Here is a 17,983-nt window from a genome sequence, read left to right on the forward strand (position 1 = left end):
AGTTGCAGGACAGGAACATTAAAGGTGGAACGTGCACAGACTGAGGAATCCAATCCTGATCCTGATCACTGGGGAGCAAAAGCTACACAGAGCATACATAATGCAGTGGCATAAAACACTTATTCCTATGGCAGGGATTTCTGTATCCATGGGTGAAATATCTCCCTGGCTCTTTCACGATGAGCAGGCGAATGAGATCAGTTGCAGCCCAGCTCTCTTTAAGACCAAGAAGGATCCTCCTCCCTCCATGTCTCTCTACCTCTCCTGTGCAGGGGCTGTAAATTACTGTCAGCCTGGCAGTGGCTGCTGCCCTTATCTCCCACCTCATCCAGCCTCTCCTTATTATATACATCTATTTCTTCATCCCTCTGCTGAGCCTCAGGAAAAGCTGCAAATGTATTAAACAGTCAAGCAGGGCTGCTGCAGTAGAAAGTTGGCCCCCATTCATCTTGTATATTCTTATCCCATTCATTGCAGTTGACAGTGGAAGACCTGCAAAGCCTTCTTCATTCTTTCTTCTTGTGTTCCTCTTGTATGGACCCCTCCTTCCCACCTCTGGCCAGTTCAGGTTCATCTCCAGCTCCTGTATCTGCTGTATATTGGGGGCTCATTGCTGATTATTATTGCTGTGCAATTTGGGCTGATAGCTACATCCTCAACCAACAAGTCCAAGACTGAATCCTATCACGTCCATGGATCAGATGGAGCAGCTATTCCACAATTAACTTTTAGCCACTGCTGTGAGGTTCTTCACCTTGCTAAGGTAAGACCCCCTACCTTGTCATTGAGTCCAATGTATGCTGTATACCCCCATTGTACCTGTATGCTGCAGTCTATGTGTGAGCATTGCATGTGATGGATCAGGGCTTCATGCTGTTGGTAATGCAGCACATAGGTTGTTTATTAGAGACTGAGAAGTTAATATGCTGCCTGCATCTGAGCTTACAGCCTATTTGTGCAAGGAACTGGCAGCCCAGTATCCACAAGACTGTGGATCAATGTCTGTGACCACTCAGGATTCCCTTCAGGAGACCACTGCAGGTTGTGAGCAGCATTACTGCACCAGGGTGTTACTAATATATCACTTACATGGATGGTTATTAGTCCATGATTGGATTGTGGGGAAATCTTTAATATTTAGGTTGGAGGAAGAACTTTGTAGCAAATTCCCTGTATTTGTAAACAAAAGTCAAGATGTGTTTCTCCTGCTAACTTCTGCAGGCGTCAGACTGGTCCCTTAGTCTTCCTCCTTTTAGCCTATTCTTATTTTATGCTGTATTTGTACCTTCTAAATATCTGGACTGTGATGGGCTTTTTCTAAAGTGTAACACTTAACCCAATAAAGTCTTCCTGGCACCGCAGGTTGCCGAGAGCTGGAAGCTGGCGTGAAACACAGCAATGCCTAAAAGTAAACTTTAGTCTAGATCTGCTTCTCTAGATTGTAAGCTCCTCTGGGCAAGGATCATCCAAGAAGCTGTTTTGCTTTAATTGTTTACTATCCTGAAGTTCCCTTATGTTCTTTATTGCCTTATGTTTTATTTCATTGAGATCCGCACAATATGATGGCACTGTACAATTATTATTGATAAATATCCATTTTTTATACAAAGGGTATATGGTAATATATATATGTTGTAAACTGCTTACTAACTCTAGTATTAACACAGTGTATATTGTAATACCAATATTAAAAAAAAGTCTGCAAATATATAATAATATACAAATTGCTTCAGTAATTCTTGCAAGAATGGTTTACGCTATCTACTTATTGCAGTTTTCCATGGGTTTATGTCCATATTAATGCAACTTCTGATCTATTTTCAGCAGCGAAATGATTTGCGGGATAAAGATTTCTACAATAAATCTTTATTTTGCATATAAAGAGGCAGGAGGCATGCACAAAGACACATTGTCCTTTACACTTAGCATAATTGCCTGTTTGATGATCCTTTTTCCTGGAGAATGTCGACAATCTTCCCGTGTTCCTTGGGGAAATCATTGGAACAAAACCCATTCACTCTATCACTTACTAGAAGTGCAAACCTGCCACTATGTGTAGGGCTATGGCAGCTTTTTTTTTTCTGAGAAGGCTAGTTATGATGATATCATCAACATATACATTATAGGTAGATAAACCTGACTTTATGGACAGCAAGATAAAATAAAATCTAAGCAGCGAAGAGGTCGAGCAATTTAGAAACCTGTTTCAAATATCCTACTGGAAAGTTAATAGGTAGTGGCTCCAAATATCAAGTTCACCTACAATGAGTGTGTCTTACTCTGGAGGTGCTGGCACGTCACCACACCCTGAAGAAGCGAACGCGAAACGCGCGTTGGGGTGGTGTGGCACATGTCCTGAGCAGCACAGCATGGGTAAGCACTAGGAGTAGGGGGATCTGGACCTGTATGGACAAAAGGTGCACTAGCATTAGTATTATTTGCTCTATAACAATGCCTATTTAATTGGTCTATATCTTGTCCTTTGTTACCTTGCACTATGCATTATACCTTATAAAGGCTTACAACTATTTGGACACAGTAGTCATCCTCTACCTGATCTCCTTGTTTTTGGTCTCTTGTATTTATATGTACATTGTATAATGACTTTGATTATTGTATGCAATTTTGACTTTATTGAATAAATTGATATATTTTTTTAATGATTTATTTGGACAGCGTTGCTCCATAGTTTCTTTTCTCATACAATTATATGGATGGCACCTTGATTTCTTTGGTCAAGGTGTAGTACCTTATTTGTCCTGTGGCGTCGCTGTGGGGGAAATTGAACACTTGCTGCTATGTTCCCTCTGCAGATTGTAGCTGATTACTTGGGTTCCTAGCATTATGACACTATGTGATCTCCATTCACAGTAGTTTTGAGACGGGGGTATGTTAATATCCTACAAGTGTCTGGGATCATAATATTCCTTTAACCCTTTATTACTGATGAGGAAAATTAGCACAAAATATAAAATAAAGATTTCTTGGTATTTCTATAAAAGTATACAATCCCTCTAAAATGGAGGCTGGGCTTACACATGCAGTTTTTGATATATGTTTTTAGAGTAGATACAAAAGAGAGTTGACATATCAGTCGGTCCCTTATGTAATTTCTAGCCACTCATTCTTGGTATCATCTCAAAAATTGCAAAAACAAAAGCCACATGTGATTCCAGCTTAAGAATAATTTCACATGTAAGCTGATGGTCAGTATATTACATCATTACCTGTAACCCAAGATCAGGAGTGAAACCTACACAGAGAAGTATAATAAAAAAAAATTGCCCCTCATCTGTGTTTTGGGCCCAATTTTGGTTTAGGTGCTTAAAATTAAGAGGCAAAATTTTAACCAAAACTCTCAGCTCTGGCCACACAATTCAGTCAGTCCCTGTCCTGTAAAATTGCGAACTTTATTCACAATAGTCCCTGGAGCTGTCAGAATTCACTGTAATTTCCTGTGTACTGCAGCTCAGTATTCAGCTTTGCCGTGTAGACTTGGACACAGTTAGAAGAGCCATCTTGTGATCATTTGAAGGAAAACAATGTACCAGTTAATTTTACAGTAACCATACAGAGGCATTATTCTACAGTACCATGCTTTACCAACCATTTAACAATTAAGTGAGACCACTGCATTATTTATAGAGCTTCCATCTTTTGATTGATTGGGTCACCAGTTTTTTCAGTGATTAAGGACTGAGAATCCCCAGTGTATTTAGCCATGGGGACCTAAAAATGTACCCAACACTGTCACGTATACTAAGTCTTCTCTGAGGACATAGCTATTGTCATACTAACCAAGACCCAGACAATATTATATAGAAGTACAGTATTCTAATACATTATACATTTAAAATAAACATGTAAACCAGAAATCCTATAAAGTGATTTTCTGCTTTCGGAAAAAGCCATGTCCCCTGGGTGAAGTTTGTTTTGTGATTTGCTCCCCTTTCCCAGGTCCAGACCTGAGTCTCCGTCACTGCTCATGGTGTAATGAAGAGACAGAGACCCTAATACCAATGATGTATCACTTACTGGGCTGCTTGCTATAGTTTTGATAAAATCACTGTTTTATCAACAGGAGATTATCCCTGGAGGACTAGTAATTCTGCTACCATGTATTGACCCATATTCATGTGTTCTATATAACCCTGTTCCCTGCACTAATTGGCATGTTTCTGCCTATGCACAGTGTACACAGAAAGCTGCTAAACAGTGGTATGGTGGTGGCTAATACAGAGCTCAGCATCGAGACAACTGGTAGATCTGCATCAGATAAAACAGGAATTTTATCAAAACTGCAGCAAGCCACCAAGTAAACGCCGCATCTCTGCAATCATGGTGTCTGCTATGGCTGCTGAAATATGGTAAGAAAAAAATGAAAACATTTATTTGACCATCAAAGCCTTGAAGATATTTTAATAAACAATACAGCATGTGGTGAATAAGATAAAAAATCAATCCAGTGCTTCTTTCTGCCTGGACGGGCATGTGACCGCTGTAGCCATTGATATGTTGTAGCAGACACAGGTCTCTACCATATGAAGAGGATGTAAAAGCTTGAGCGGAAAACGCTTTTAATGACAATGGATATCTCTATTATACTACAGGAAGCCTAGGTGAGGCAGGACACTAACAATATACACACAGACACTGTTCTGTATGCAATGTGTTTCTGGGGGAGCGTAGTACTGTCCCTCTGGAAACCCTATCAGTCAATTGACATTTTTATGATCATGGCCATAGAGGAGCCCATAATACATATAAGTATAAGTCTTGAAGACTTTTTTTTGCACAAATTACAAAAGATTTCTGACGCTTTTAGCTTGATAAATATGTCCTGTTATTTCTCTTCTACAATCTGACATCTAAAAATTGAAATAAAATGAAATACATTTGACATTCTTCTTAATGCAGCGCTACAGTACCTTACTGACCTTTAACAAAGAACAACCTTCACCAAGTTTCCCTTTAATGGATTTATTGGGATAGTTTTTTTATTATGATGAAGTCTTTAATGTTACCTAGGCTTTCTCGACGCCTGAGAAAACCATGGCTGTCTAGCACAGCAGAAAGAAAAGGGAAACTTATGCTCGAGTCTACTAAGAGTGGGACTGAAGGGATGTTAGATTACAAAAAATGTGCTCTGTAGCTATATATCTGTAAGCACAATGAATCTCATGTCTTATTTTTAATTGAAAAGCTCGTGGATTTCGGCATTTTTAAGGCTTGTTTCACACTAGCGTTTTGCTGATCTGCGGAGAGCTGCGGACTTCCTCCGTGAAGCCCCGCCCTCGGCCACACGTCCGCCGCTAGCTCCGCCTACTTCTGCATGCAGCCGGCATGCGGCCTGTGTACCTATCTTTAACATTAGGTACGCAGGTCGTGCGTCTGTATGCGGATGCTTCCGCATGCGTCGTTTTGACGATGCGGAGAAAAAAAATTGCTACAAGCTGCGTCCTACGCTGGTCACCGCATCGTCAAAACAACGCATGCAGAAGCATCCGCATATAGCGGCACGACCTGCGTACGCAGGCCGCATGCAGAAGTAGGCGGAGCTAGCGGCAGAGGTGTGGCCGAGCTTCACGGAGGAAGTCCGCAGCCCTCCGCAGATCAGCAAAACGCGAATGTGAAACCGGCCTTTGTGGTACACTGGTATAAAATGGTGCCGCATAATAATACTGTGGGCAGGTGTAATAAACATATTACTTACCACTGTTATAGTACAGGCAAGGTCCTGGGCAAGGTAAGTATTGTGCACCCCTAACCCGTGGACCATAAACACTCCCTGAGTCCATACCAGCAGTTCACTCTGTGGATCCCTTAATCCTCAAGGGCATGTATTGTAAAGTAAGGTTAAGTTCACATTTCCGTGCTTTCCATTTGTCCATTTAGAGTTACAAACAGAATCTAGTTGCAAAAATAGCCATTTTTATCAGTTACGCAATCTCAACCAGAGGGACCGCATTGATAATTAAGCAGTTGATTTTGTGCCAGTTTTTAGAAAGCAAGAAAGTTATGCATGCAGAAAATGTTTTAACCAACATAACTGAGGCAAACCTGAACCCAGATGGACCTTATAATAATGAGTCGATTGATATAGGGTCCATCTGTGCTGCAGGTGAATAGTTAGCAGGTCCTGAGTTGATTTACTCCCCTCGATTGAGTATAGTGCTATTGCGTACTACAGTGTGCCCTGAGAATAGTCCCCTATGCCCCATCCAGTCTTCACAGATTGTCATACAGTGTCTCTGTTGCGGCCTATGCACCAGCGCAGGAAAACCCAGCAGATGAGATGACATTTCCATTCTGCTACGGTCTGTATAGACAGAGAACAACATGTTGAGTATAATTATTATAGTAACTGTCAAAATAATTATACAGAGCTTTTTGTAATTTCTGCCAAAGCAGAACGCAGCAATTGATGATAAAGTCATTTATAGGCCGGGATCACACATGCAACTGCAATGCGAGAAACTTGCGCGAGTCTCTTGCCTCAATACCGGGCACTGCCACCGGCACTCGGGACCGGAGTGTGCAGCTGCATGTATTTCTATGCAGCTGAATTCTCCGGTCTGAACCGCCAGCGGCAGTGCCGGGTATTGATGCGAGAGACTCGCGCAAGTTTCTCGCATTGCAGTTGTAAGTGTAACACCGGCCATACTGTTGAGCTTTGCTGCAATTAATTGGTAATTTGTGCAAATACTGCAGTCATAAGCAAGTGAGCTGCCATATTCTGAAGTTAGTGCTTGCTGGGTGCCAGGCACTAACTGCTCCCAAGCACTGTCCTGCTGCCCAGGGAAGATTCCCTTGGAACTGATCGTGCCATATTTTATCATATTCACCACTCGAGGAGGTCTGCAATTTGGCTTCCCCATAGAATTTAGTGTGTCTATGGCCCCCATGCTACACCACTGGTACAAGTTACTACAACAGTAAAGTAAATGGCAAATAAAACGTATGGTAAGTATCATGTCAACTCCTCACGGCAGGCAATACACAGGATACCAAGCACTGCCATAGCTCAAAGGATTATACAACTATATCTAATATTATTATTATTTATTGTTATAGCACCATTTATTCCATGGCGCTTTACATGTAAGGAGGGGTATACATTATAAAAACAAGTACAATAATCTTAAACAATACAAGTCATAACTGGTACAGGAGGAGAGAGGACCCTGCCCACGAAGGCTCACAATCTACAAGGGATGGGTGAAAATACAGTAGGCGAGGGTAGAGCTGGTCATGCAGCGGTTTGGTCGATCGGTGGTTGCTGCTGGTTATAAGCTTGTCGGAAGAGGTAGGTCTTCAGGTTCTTTTTGAAGGTTTCGATGGTAGGCGAGAGTCTGATGTGTTGGGGTAGAGGGTTCCAGAGTAGGGGTGATACGCGAGAGAAATCTTGTATGCGATTGTGGGAAGAGGAGATAAGAGGGGAGTAGAGAAGGAGATCTTGTGAGGATCGAAGGTTGCATGCAGGAAAGTACCGGGAGACGAGGTCACAGATGTATGGAGGAGACAGGTTGTGGATGGCTTTGTATGTCATGGTTAGGGTTTTGTACTGGAGTCTCTGGGCAATGGGGAGCCAGTGAAGGGATTGACAAAGGGGAGAAGCTGGGGAATAGCGGGGGGACAGGTGGATTAGTTGGGCAGCAGAGTTTAGAATAGATTGGAGGGGTGCAAGAGTGTTCGAGGGGAGGCCACAGAGCAGGAAGTTGCAGTAGTCAAGGCGAGAGATGATGAGGGCATGGACTAGGGTTCTTGCAGATCTATGGCACCTTTCAGTGTCACTGCTCACATATAAATGAATGGAGAGCGCTACATATGAACGGCTGCCTGTCAGAGTCCTATTCCTCACAAAAATGTGGGTTTCGGCAATTGGATCCGCATTTATTGGACATAATCTGTTGATGCCTTAAATGTCCCCTTTAAACAGACATATACAGACTGTAATACAAATGTAAAAAAAATGTGGATGATGGTCCCAGTGCCAAAATAAAAATAACCCCTTACTTCATGTCCTCCATGACTGGTAAACAACAAAGTCAGAATGTTCTTTTGATATTTTATTTTCTCAGCATTTACCTTCCTTACATTTAGAGTGATTGCAGATATCTCTGATGTTAATACCAGCGGTGATCGCAGTAACCCTTCGATGTGTTTTCTAACCAGAGCAGTGAAATCCTGATTGCAGGAAGACGAGAGGGTGACTCATGGCTATTTTCTTATAAGAACATTTTTCTCAGAATACGATTCTTGCAAATGTTTCCATTGCTTTGATATTACATTGTTTGGAATTCACAATTTACCTATTACTCTGAGAAAATGACAGTCCCATCATCCTCATTTGCAATTCATGTTGGGTGCTTTCCATGTACAAGTGAATGGAAATGCAGAGAGCTAAAAACTCTTGAACTCTATATTTTAATATAGACTGTATGTATACGCTTGATTTTTTTGCATTTTTCAAAAAAGATATAGGAGCAGATTTACTAATGTCTAGAAATTAGACAAGGAAGTCAGAAGATGTGCCAAACATTTTAACAAATGGTGGACCCTCTTTAGTAAATATATAAAAAGAAAAATGTGCAGCTCACCCCGTTATGTCCAGGTTTCTTGGCTGGTCATCGGCGCACGGAGCCATCCTGGTCCTGGCGGTATAGAAATCCAACGTGCAAGAAAAGTTGTCTCCAGCGACCTCAGGAGATATGATTCTTAAAACTTGACGTTTATTTATCGTCATGTTAAAAAGCACAGATATGCAGATATGACCAATCCAAGGGCAAGGAATTCATTCATTTACAAAAATGTGGATTTCGCTGGCCACATTACCTTAGTAAGAAATCAAACGCATTTTGAAGCTTGACGTTTGAAAAATGTTGTGTGTGCCGTTTGCCAAATTTGATTAAGACTTTTTTCCAAAATTATTTGTGCACAAATTTTGGCAAATCCATTATTTCCAGTAATCTATTTTTACAATTTAAAAAATAAAATACATAAAACATTTCATAGAAAGTTGTTAGTACCTATTTTCATCCAGTTATAGAACCCACATACCACTTATCTTTATCAGATGCAGAACTAAGTCACAATCAGTCGCAGAACCAATTTATTGCTCATTGGTTGTTTCCAGTGACAACTAGCAAAATTGTGATTTCAGCTCTGAACTATGCTACAGGCTATAATTCTGGATCAGTACAAGATAAGTCATGTAATGTATTTCCAGAGCTGCTCGGCTGTAATGTGGTACTGAAAGGCGGACATACCAATTACGGTATCTTCAGGTTTCCGGTAGTGGTGCAGAACCATCAAGTTTTCCCCATATACAAGAAAGTCGGATGACACTCATATCATACTCTATACGGGGGGACACACCCTATTGACAAGAGGAATGGTAACTTATTTATACATTTGGACACATAATAAAATGTGAATGACACAACAGGATGGATACTCTGTGAATTATAAGTATTTACTAAATGAGACATGTCGGGAGTGATGACGCATCCTTTTTAGGATGTTAGAAAGATATTTGATAACTCGCTTTTATTGGGTTCACAGTATATGAACCCTTCTATTAACGCACACTTGTAATACTCCCATAAGTCGTGTATAATTTACATAGACATGACAATCTGTGATTTATGGGTTGTGTTACTTCCATGTATTAGAGTGATATCAGCCAAGACATGATAGGTAGATTTAATATGAAAAGAGTTTTCTAAAGAAAAAGACATAAGCAGAAAAATGAATAAATTCTGCTTCATTTCAGAATCAAATAGCAACGATCCAAAGCCAAATTTATTCCTATAGAGTCACATGTCCCAGGCACCATGAGGCTTTGTGCATTGATTTTTTATTTACATGATTTTTATTGGATTATTTGTATGGTTTTCTAGTGAAGTGTTTTAAAGCGATTGCATTGCCTTTTATATCGGAGAGTTTTAATGAGACTGGTAATTGCTTGTCTCACGGGTATTCCCTGTCTCTTTCCTACACGGAAAGATAGAGTTCAAGCCATCAAATAAATGCAAAGAAATGCAGAGAAAGGCCATTGATGTGTAAGATGAAGGGGTCAACTACAGGTGGGATTGATTTTTTTTGTGCAAACGTTCTGAAATTCTGCAGAATTTTATGCTCACATGACATTATGTATATAGAAAATATTAGTTCAATAGTCAAGATCTGTTATTCTTGTGGTTAAAGGAGCCCTCCCATGAAATTTTCCCCCTAAACCTGTGTATGCATACACACGTGGTCAAAATTGTTGGTACCCCTCGTTTAATGACAGAAAAACCCACAATGGTCACAGAAATAACTGGAATCTGACAAAATTAATAATAAATAAAAAATCTATGAAAAAGAACAAATGAAAGTCAGACATTGCTTTTCAATCATGCTTCCACAGAATTAAAAAAAAAAATAAAACTCATGAAATAGGCCTGGACAGAAATGATGGTACCCTTAACTTAATATTTTGTTGCACAACCTTTTGAGGCAATCACTGCAATCAAACGATTCCTGTAACTGTCAATGAGACTTCTGCACCATTCAACAGGTATTTTGGCCGACTCCTCAAGAGCAAACTGCTCCAGTTGTCTCGTGTTTGAAGGTTGCCTTTTCCAGATGGCATGTTTCAGCTCCTTCCAAATAAGCTCACTAGGAGTTAGGTCAGGGCTCATAGAAGGCCACTTCAGAATAGTCTAATGTTTTCCTTGTAGCCGTTCTTGGGTGTTTTTAGCTGTGTGTTTTGGGTCATTATCCTGTTGCAAGACCTGTGACTGAGACCAAGCTTTCTGACACTGGGCAGCACATTTCTCTTTAGAATCCCTTGATATTCTTGAGATTTCATTGTACCCTGCACAGATTCTAGACACCCTGTGCAAGATGTATAAGTGGGTTTAGGATATGACTTAAAACTTAACTTTTATTATCCCTTTTAAATTACTTACTAAGAGGCAAAAAATGTGCAATAAGGTGCTGGTGCAAAGAACAAAATAAAGTGCAAATAAAATAATACTTTAGTACCGCCACAATCTCAATAAGGTTTTGGTTGAGATATAGGCCTGCTAGTATACCCTATGCCAGATGCAGCAAAGCAACCCAAGAGCATAACACAGCCTCCACCATGTTTCACATTAGGGACAGTGTTCTTTTTTTGATATGCTTAATTTTTCCATCTGTGAACATAGAGCTGATGTGCCTTGCCAAAAAGTTCCATTTTTGTCTCATCTGTCCATAGGACATTCTCCAAGAAGCGTTGTGGCTTGTCAACATGTAGTTTGGCAAATTTCATTCTGGTGTTTTTATGATTTTTCTTCAACAATGATGTCCTCCTTGGTCATCTCTCATGAAGTCCACTTAGGCTCAGACAGCTATGAATAGTGCGATCTGACACTGACGTTCCTTGAGCTTGAAGTTCACCTTTAATCTTTTCAGAAGTTTTTCTAGGCTCTTTTGTTACCATTTGTATTATCCGTCTCTTTGATTTGTCATCAATTTTCTTCCTGAGGCCACTTCTAGGGGATGTTGGCTATAGTCCCGTGGATCTTAAATTTCTGAATAATATGTGCAACTGTAGTCACAGGAACATCAAGCTGCTTGGAGATGGTCTTATAACTTTTACCTTTAACATGTTTGTCTATAATTTTCTTCCTAATCTCCTGAGACAACTCTTTCCTTCGCTTCCTCTGGTCCTTGTTGAGTGTGATACACACCATGTCACCAAACAGCACAGTGAGAACCTGTAGCCCTATATACAGGCCCACTCCCTGATTCCAAGATTGTAGACACCTGTGATGCTAGTTAGTGGACACACCTTGATTTAACACATCCCTTTTGTCACATTATTTTCAGGGGTACCATCATTTCTGTCCAGGTCTATTTCATGAGTTTTATTTTTTTTAATTCTGTGGAAGCATGGTTGAAAAATAATGTCTGACTTTCATTTGTTCATTTTCATAGATCTTTTATTTATTATTACTTTTGTCAGATTCAAGTTATTTCTGTGACCAATGTAGGTTTTTCTGTCATTAAACAAGGGATACCGACAATTTTGACCACGTGTGTATGTAGTGTAGTATAAGAATGTCAATATAATCCTCTACTGCCATCTTCTACAGGATCCACAGCTCCTCTTCTCTGTGATGGACTTTCCGGCTCACACACAGAGCCTGATATTTGTATTTCTGTACAATATAAGTCTATGGAACCTTAGGGTATGTTCATACTAGGTGTTTTTTTAGCGTGTTTTTCTTGGTTTTTCTTGCTCCTTTTGGGCCAGTTTTGGCATGCTAGATTTGTCTTTTGTGCATGCTTATAAAGTTTAGTGTTGAAAAAAATGCAATGCACAAAATACTAATGACAAAAACAATGTGTGTGCATGAAATTTCTGAAATCTCATAGGCTTTGCTGCTACTGTAAAATGAAAGTAAAAATTAGATTAAAAAGTACACCAAAAATGCCTGGGGTGAATTTAGCCTTACAACGTTAAAGTCATTTCCGAGTCACACAGAGTGCAATGTAACCTAAAGGGTAGGTGCACACGTTGAGTAAATGCTGCGGTTTGGACATTGTGTACTTGCGCAGCGTCCAACTCGCAATGTACAGCTGTTACAGCATAGTGGATGGGATTTCAAGAAATCCCATGTCCACTATGCGCACTGTGCGCCTGTGGTTTACCTGCAAAGACTGACATGGGGCGCGTCTTTCCAGATGACAGCATGTCTATTTATCTTGCGGAGACAATGTATTGGATGTGGTTCAGTGAACACATGCGGAATCACCTGCATTCAATAGTTGCCAGCGCTTTGGACATGTGCTGCATCCAAAGCGCTGCCAGTTCCTGAACATGGGCAGATACCCTGAGAGTCTGAAGAGCAGTGACGTCACTCTGAAGAGGACCAGAACGGTGCTGGACACCAAAGAAGACAGCAAGCGGTAGGTGAGTATATTAACACACTGACATCACAGTACATACACATACACAATGGTCTAGGGGAAAATAAGTTGGAGGATTTCTTTAAAGAGTTATTCCCAATGTTTAAAATGATCATCTATCGATAGAATAGGAGATAACTTTGTGATGAAAGGGGGTCTGAAATTAGGCTCCTCACTGATACCAAGGGCTCATGAAATGCCAGAATTGTGCAGTGGGTTCTATCGGACTACCAAAGATAACTGAATACACCGCTTGCTCTTCTTCTGCAGTCTCATAAAAAATAAATGAAGGCGATGTTGTACATGCACAGCCACAGCTTCATTCTGATGGATCATTTCAGAGTTCCTTTCTCAGAACTGGTGGGGGTCCTAGCAGTCAGATTCCTATTGATCAGAAAGCTATCACCTATCTTATGGACAAGTGCTAACTTTCCATTTTTGGAATAGCGCCTTGAAGTTCACACAGTTTAATTTGTCATTTTACTGATCTGCAATGATTAAAAACTGATTCAAATATATTTCAATCAGTCTTTGAACCCATCACCCACTGATCTCATTGAAAAAGAAAAAAGGATCAGCTTATTTATGACAGACTAATGAGCTCCATATGTAATGAATAGCTGTTTGCCAAATAATGGTTGGGCCAAATGCTCAGCCAGCAGATATCTCTCCTGACTCCTCCATGCATAGGAGCACTTGCTCTGTCGAGTGCACCAGTATTCTCTAAGAGAGAGCCACTGCCAGACTCCTTTGGCATTGACTTATCTTGCTGAAAACAAAAGGATTGGAAGACTGAAATTGAACACGCTGGATCCTTATCTCCCCTTCATATAGGGGCCGGTAGAGTATGTGCACACGGGGCATGTATACAATCAATTTTAGACTGTAGGCTATATCTCTAAATTTTAGTTTCAACAATTTTATTGCAGAGTACATGAATAATAACATGAGTAACATAGATTGCAAAGTGCAAGGATCCCCTCGCAAGGGGATATATGTAGTAAACTAAATAAGAAAAATACATTATCCTTGACTAGATAATTTTAGTTGTATAAAAACAGATATACAGCAATTTTAACTAAATTGTGTCATAATAAGAAGGGGGGAAAGCGGGGGGTTAAGAACTTTAGATGATAGCAATAGCAATGAGAATTAAGTTGACATGAACTAATATATCATATACATCAAAAGTTATTGCACTTAGTTTGTAACATCACTGTTATGCTGTATATAGATAGTAACATTATTCTGGAAAAGTCACCGTCGGACTGTGCCTGGATCCATGGGTCCCATACACTTAGAAAGATTTCGAAAGAGTTGGATTTAATGGCTTCAATTTTTCTCATATAGAATTATTAAATTAATCCGTCTTTTCACCTGGGTTATCGGCAGTGTATAAGTTTTCCATCGTTTGGCTATGTAGTTTCTAGTTGACATGGTATATCTCTAAATTTTAATTGTTTCTAAGCCATTGAATCTCTCCCCCATATTAGCGACTAGTCCTAGGTCGTGTAGAACATCTCAAAATGAGTCGTAATAGACAATATTTATTCATATTAAGTTATGTCTTCTTCCCAGCATGCTTGTATGTATACAATCTACTCTACATAATCTCTCTCACTATTTTACAATCTTTTACACTATTTTTTCACTATTCTATTTTTTGTGATAACAAAAGGATGTAACTCACCATTTATCACTGTGACGGCTCATGCAGATGGCCGCATTTTTGGTCCTCGGGCGATCCGCCAAAACGATGGATTGGACCAATGTTACTTAATGGGGCCTGCACATGTCCGATTATTTCCTCGGGCAGAGTAAAAAAATGCTGCTTACCTGAGTTTGATCTGATCTTTGGATTGCACTCGGCCAGTTAATGAGTCCGTGTGAAATATCGCTCTGCTCTCAGATGATATCTGAGTGCAATATGATTTCTACGGACTAACAGAATGGAGAAGATGGAGACTTTTTTTCTACATATTTCCCGTGTCCGAGAGAATCGGATCACAGCATGCTCATACTTTGATCAGAGATCGATCAGAATGTCATTTGCATAATGAGACCGATTCTCTTGGATGAGAGAGTCTAGCCTGAGCCAAAACAATCAAATTCATGACAAACTACTCTAAATTTTTTAACAAATCCCACCCTCCTCTAGTCCTTTGAATTTAGAAATGGGAAGAAGGAAGAAATATTGTTAATTGGTTTTATATTTGCTCTCAGATACGAATAGGTGTGTAGAACTTGGGTTTGGCATCATGTACGTGTACAATGTACAAATGATTACAACTACTATAGAAAACAAACTGATCATAGAGCAATTGCTCAGTCTGACTGGGTAAAATCGGGGTCCCGTCTACTATTTACCCAAATCATCGTGACTTCCTCATGGTCAGTGGAAAGACCTTGGAGTCTTTCCAGGTCTGCCTTATGTTGGCTATGGCTACTTTCACACATCAGGTTTTCAGTGTCAGGCTAAATCTGGCTAATTTTCAAAAAACCCGATCAGGCTAATGTTGCCGCCGGATCAGGTTTTTTTTCCCATAGACTTGTATTAGTGTCGGATTGCATCTGATGACATTGCGTTTCATCCGGTTTTCGCCGGATCCTGCAAAGCTGCCGCTCCAGTTTCTTGAAAAAACGTTCATAGCAACGTTTTTTGTCTCCAGTGAAAAAGTCTGAAGCGCGGGATCCGGCACTTCCGGCTGTTTACTAGAATGGAAGCCTATGGGAGCCGGAAGGTTTCAGATCCGGAAAAAGGCGGATCTGGCGGCCTGATCCGGTTTTTAAACTGAGCATGCTCTAAAATTTTTTTAATCCAATAATCTAGATATGCTAGCCAGATCCGTCAAAAAAATGGATCTGTTGCATCAGTTTTTCACAATCTGCGCCGGGTCCAGTTTTTCCAACATTCGCCAGATTTAGCCTGACACTGAAAACCTGATGTGTGAAAGTAGCCTTAGTCCTGGCTACCATTTCTATACCTGGCTGATAATGGTGCCATGCTGACGTATGTGGTACATCAATGCTGATGTAGGTGCAATTCAGATTGACGCCCTGAATGCTAGTAAGTTTTCATGTTATTTTTTCTAAGGGGGAGGATGTAGGAACTTATGTATACCAGGCCGAATCTAGTACCAGGAATAAAATGCTGAGCTTTATTTGTTTTCAGATTTACAAAGCTAAACAATATCTCTGACAATTGCTCTGAAGGGAGAATAATAGGCTGCCCAGGGAATGAGAAGCAGTGGCGGAGAATGGAAAGTGTGAACTTCCTGACAATTGCATCTGCACAATAGGTGATTGATTAGGTAATGTGAAATGCATACAGCTTTTTTGGGCTAGGTACTTTTTTTCCAAATCCATAAAGCGTAAACTTTTCATGTATTCAACCGGTATTATACAGTATATTACTACACCAGTATAACAGCACGAGAATAAAGGGACAGGAATAGATTCAGGCTTCTCATTTCACTCCCTGTAGATGCAGGTTGTTTATGTCTGTACAAATCTTATAGGACTTGGCCCAGATCACTAAGAAAAAGTGGAATAGAATAGTAAAATGTTTTCCAGAAGATGAATTTTCAATTTACGGTTTAAAGTCAATATGTCACCAGATTATACAATACAAACTGCATACTTTACTAAATAGATATCTTATACCTGATGAGGCTGCTGTACTTACTTTGAAAATCCATATCAGAATGGCTGTATAATCCTTGGTGCATTGTTTGTGTGGAGTCTTACAAAACGGACAAAGTGCCACGGTCGAAAGAATGTAAATTACCGCTCTCACATGGAGTTATAAGGTAGCTACCTCGCTCTCCTAAAGGGTACTTGTGAGATAATTTCTTTCCTTCTGCAATTTTCATACTTTTTCTCAGTTTGTCTGTAAATTAATTTCTAGATTTATTCCTGGTCATGTTACAAGACTCATTAAAAAAAATTGGACATTGACTTATAGGAAGCTCACTGTGCGAGGTGCTTCGGTGAGATACTGTAGCTAACTTGTCTACCTATCTGCGTTGGAGCATCACCTGTAAAACTCCACTCTCAGCTGGGATTTTAAGGAGAACCAGTACTTCCCTCTCTACGGGTACTTTGACACTATTTAACAGTGTTCTTTGACATTTATCTGTTTTAGGAAATATTTGTTTCCCCCATAAAATTTTCTGAAATCTATGCATTGTACAGATCCTCTGTTGTTTTTTTCTCTTGGAATTGTTTTCATAAATACCCAATTTGGCATTACCATTCTCCTTTCTCAGTGAGTCATGGTCCTTGTCCTGATATTGTTTGCACTGATTGAGCAAAATTAATCCATATGGAGTCCATTTCCCCCAAACAAAGGCACGCCGCCGAAACGCGCGTAGGGGAAGTGGTACCATCGCATGATTTAGATAATCATTCAGCAATCTCTTTTCTGTCATCCTTTCTAACTGTTTTGGCAACATCACTGATTTAGCCCCTGTTCTACCTCAGCGCTATGCACTTTGCATGAACTAGGTTGTGTTCTAGTTATAACTATCCATGTTTAGCTTACAAGCACTGTGCACTGAGTCTTCTTTCCTTGTATAATCATGCATAGTCAGTGTTGAGGCTCTAACCTCAAAGATTTGATATCTGGTTGCCTGCCATCCTGTGGTGCCACTCAAGTATTAGCTCACCATCATGCACTTTTCTTGACCCACTGTTTTTTTAGATGCAAAAAATGTATTTTTTTTATTTAAGTGGTAAAAAATAATTTGGAGATTGGTAAGAAAAAAACAATTTGCTTTTGGCGCCATTTTCCGAGACCCGTAACATTTTCATGTTTTTGGATGTAAGGCTATCTTGTTTTTTGCTGATGTTTTTAATTATACCATTATGGTATAGATGCAATGTTTTAATCGCCTCTTATTGCATTTGAGTGCATTATTGTGGTGGCCAAAAAAAATCTTAATTTTGGTGTTTTGATTTCCTCTTTGTTACTCTGTTTACTCATTGGAATAATGTATTTTATATTTTAATAGATCAGACATTTCTGGATACAGCAGTACCA

General features: G+C 39.9%; 1 protein-coding gene across 2 annotated transcripts in view; it reads left to right on the top strand.

The window, feature by feature from the left end:
- The first annotated feature begins 284 nt into the window (after positions 1 to 284).
- SYNDIG1 (synapse differentiation inducing 1) overlaps positions 285 to 17,983 on the top strand; it is a 355,181-nt gene continuing 337,482 nt past the window's right edge. Inside the window, exon 1 of one of the 2 annotated variants that reach the window (XM_069768971.1) lies at positions 285 to 763. The gene's annotated coding sequence lies outside the window, so the exon portion shown is untranslated. The remainder of the gene's footprint in view (positions 764 to 17,983) is intronic. The other variant, XM_069768972.1, reaches the window with a different exon arrangement.

This window comes from Ranitomeya imitator, chromosome 5 (assembly GCF_032444005.1).
Source record: "Ranitomeya imitator isolate aRanImi1 chromosome 5, aRanImi1.pri, whole genome shotgun sequence".
Classification (NCBI taxonomy): domain Eukaryota; kingdom Metazoa; phylum Chordata; class Amphibia; order Anura; family Dendrobatidae; genus Ranitomeya; species Ranitomeya imitator.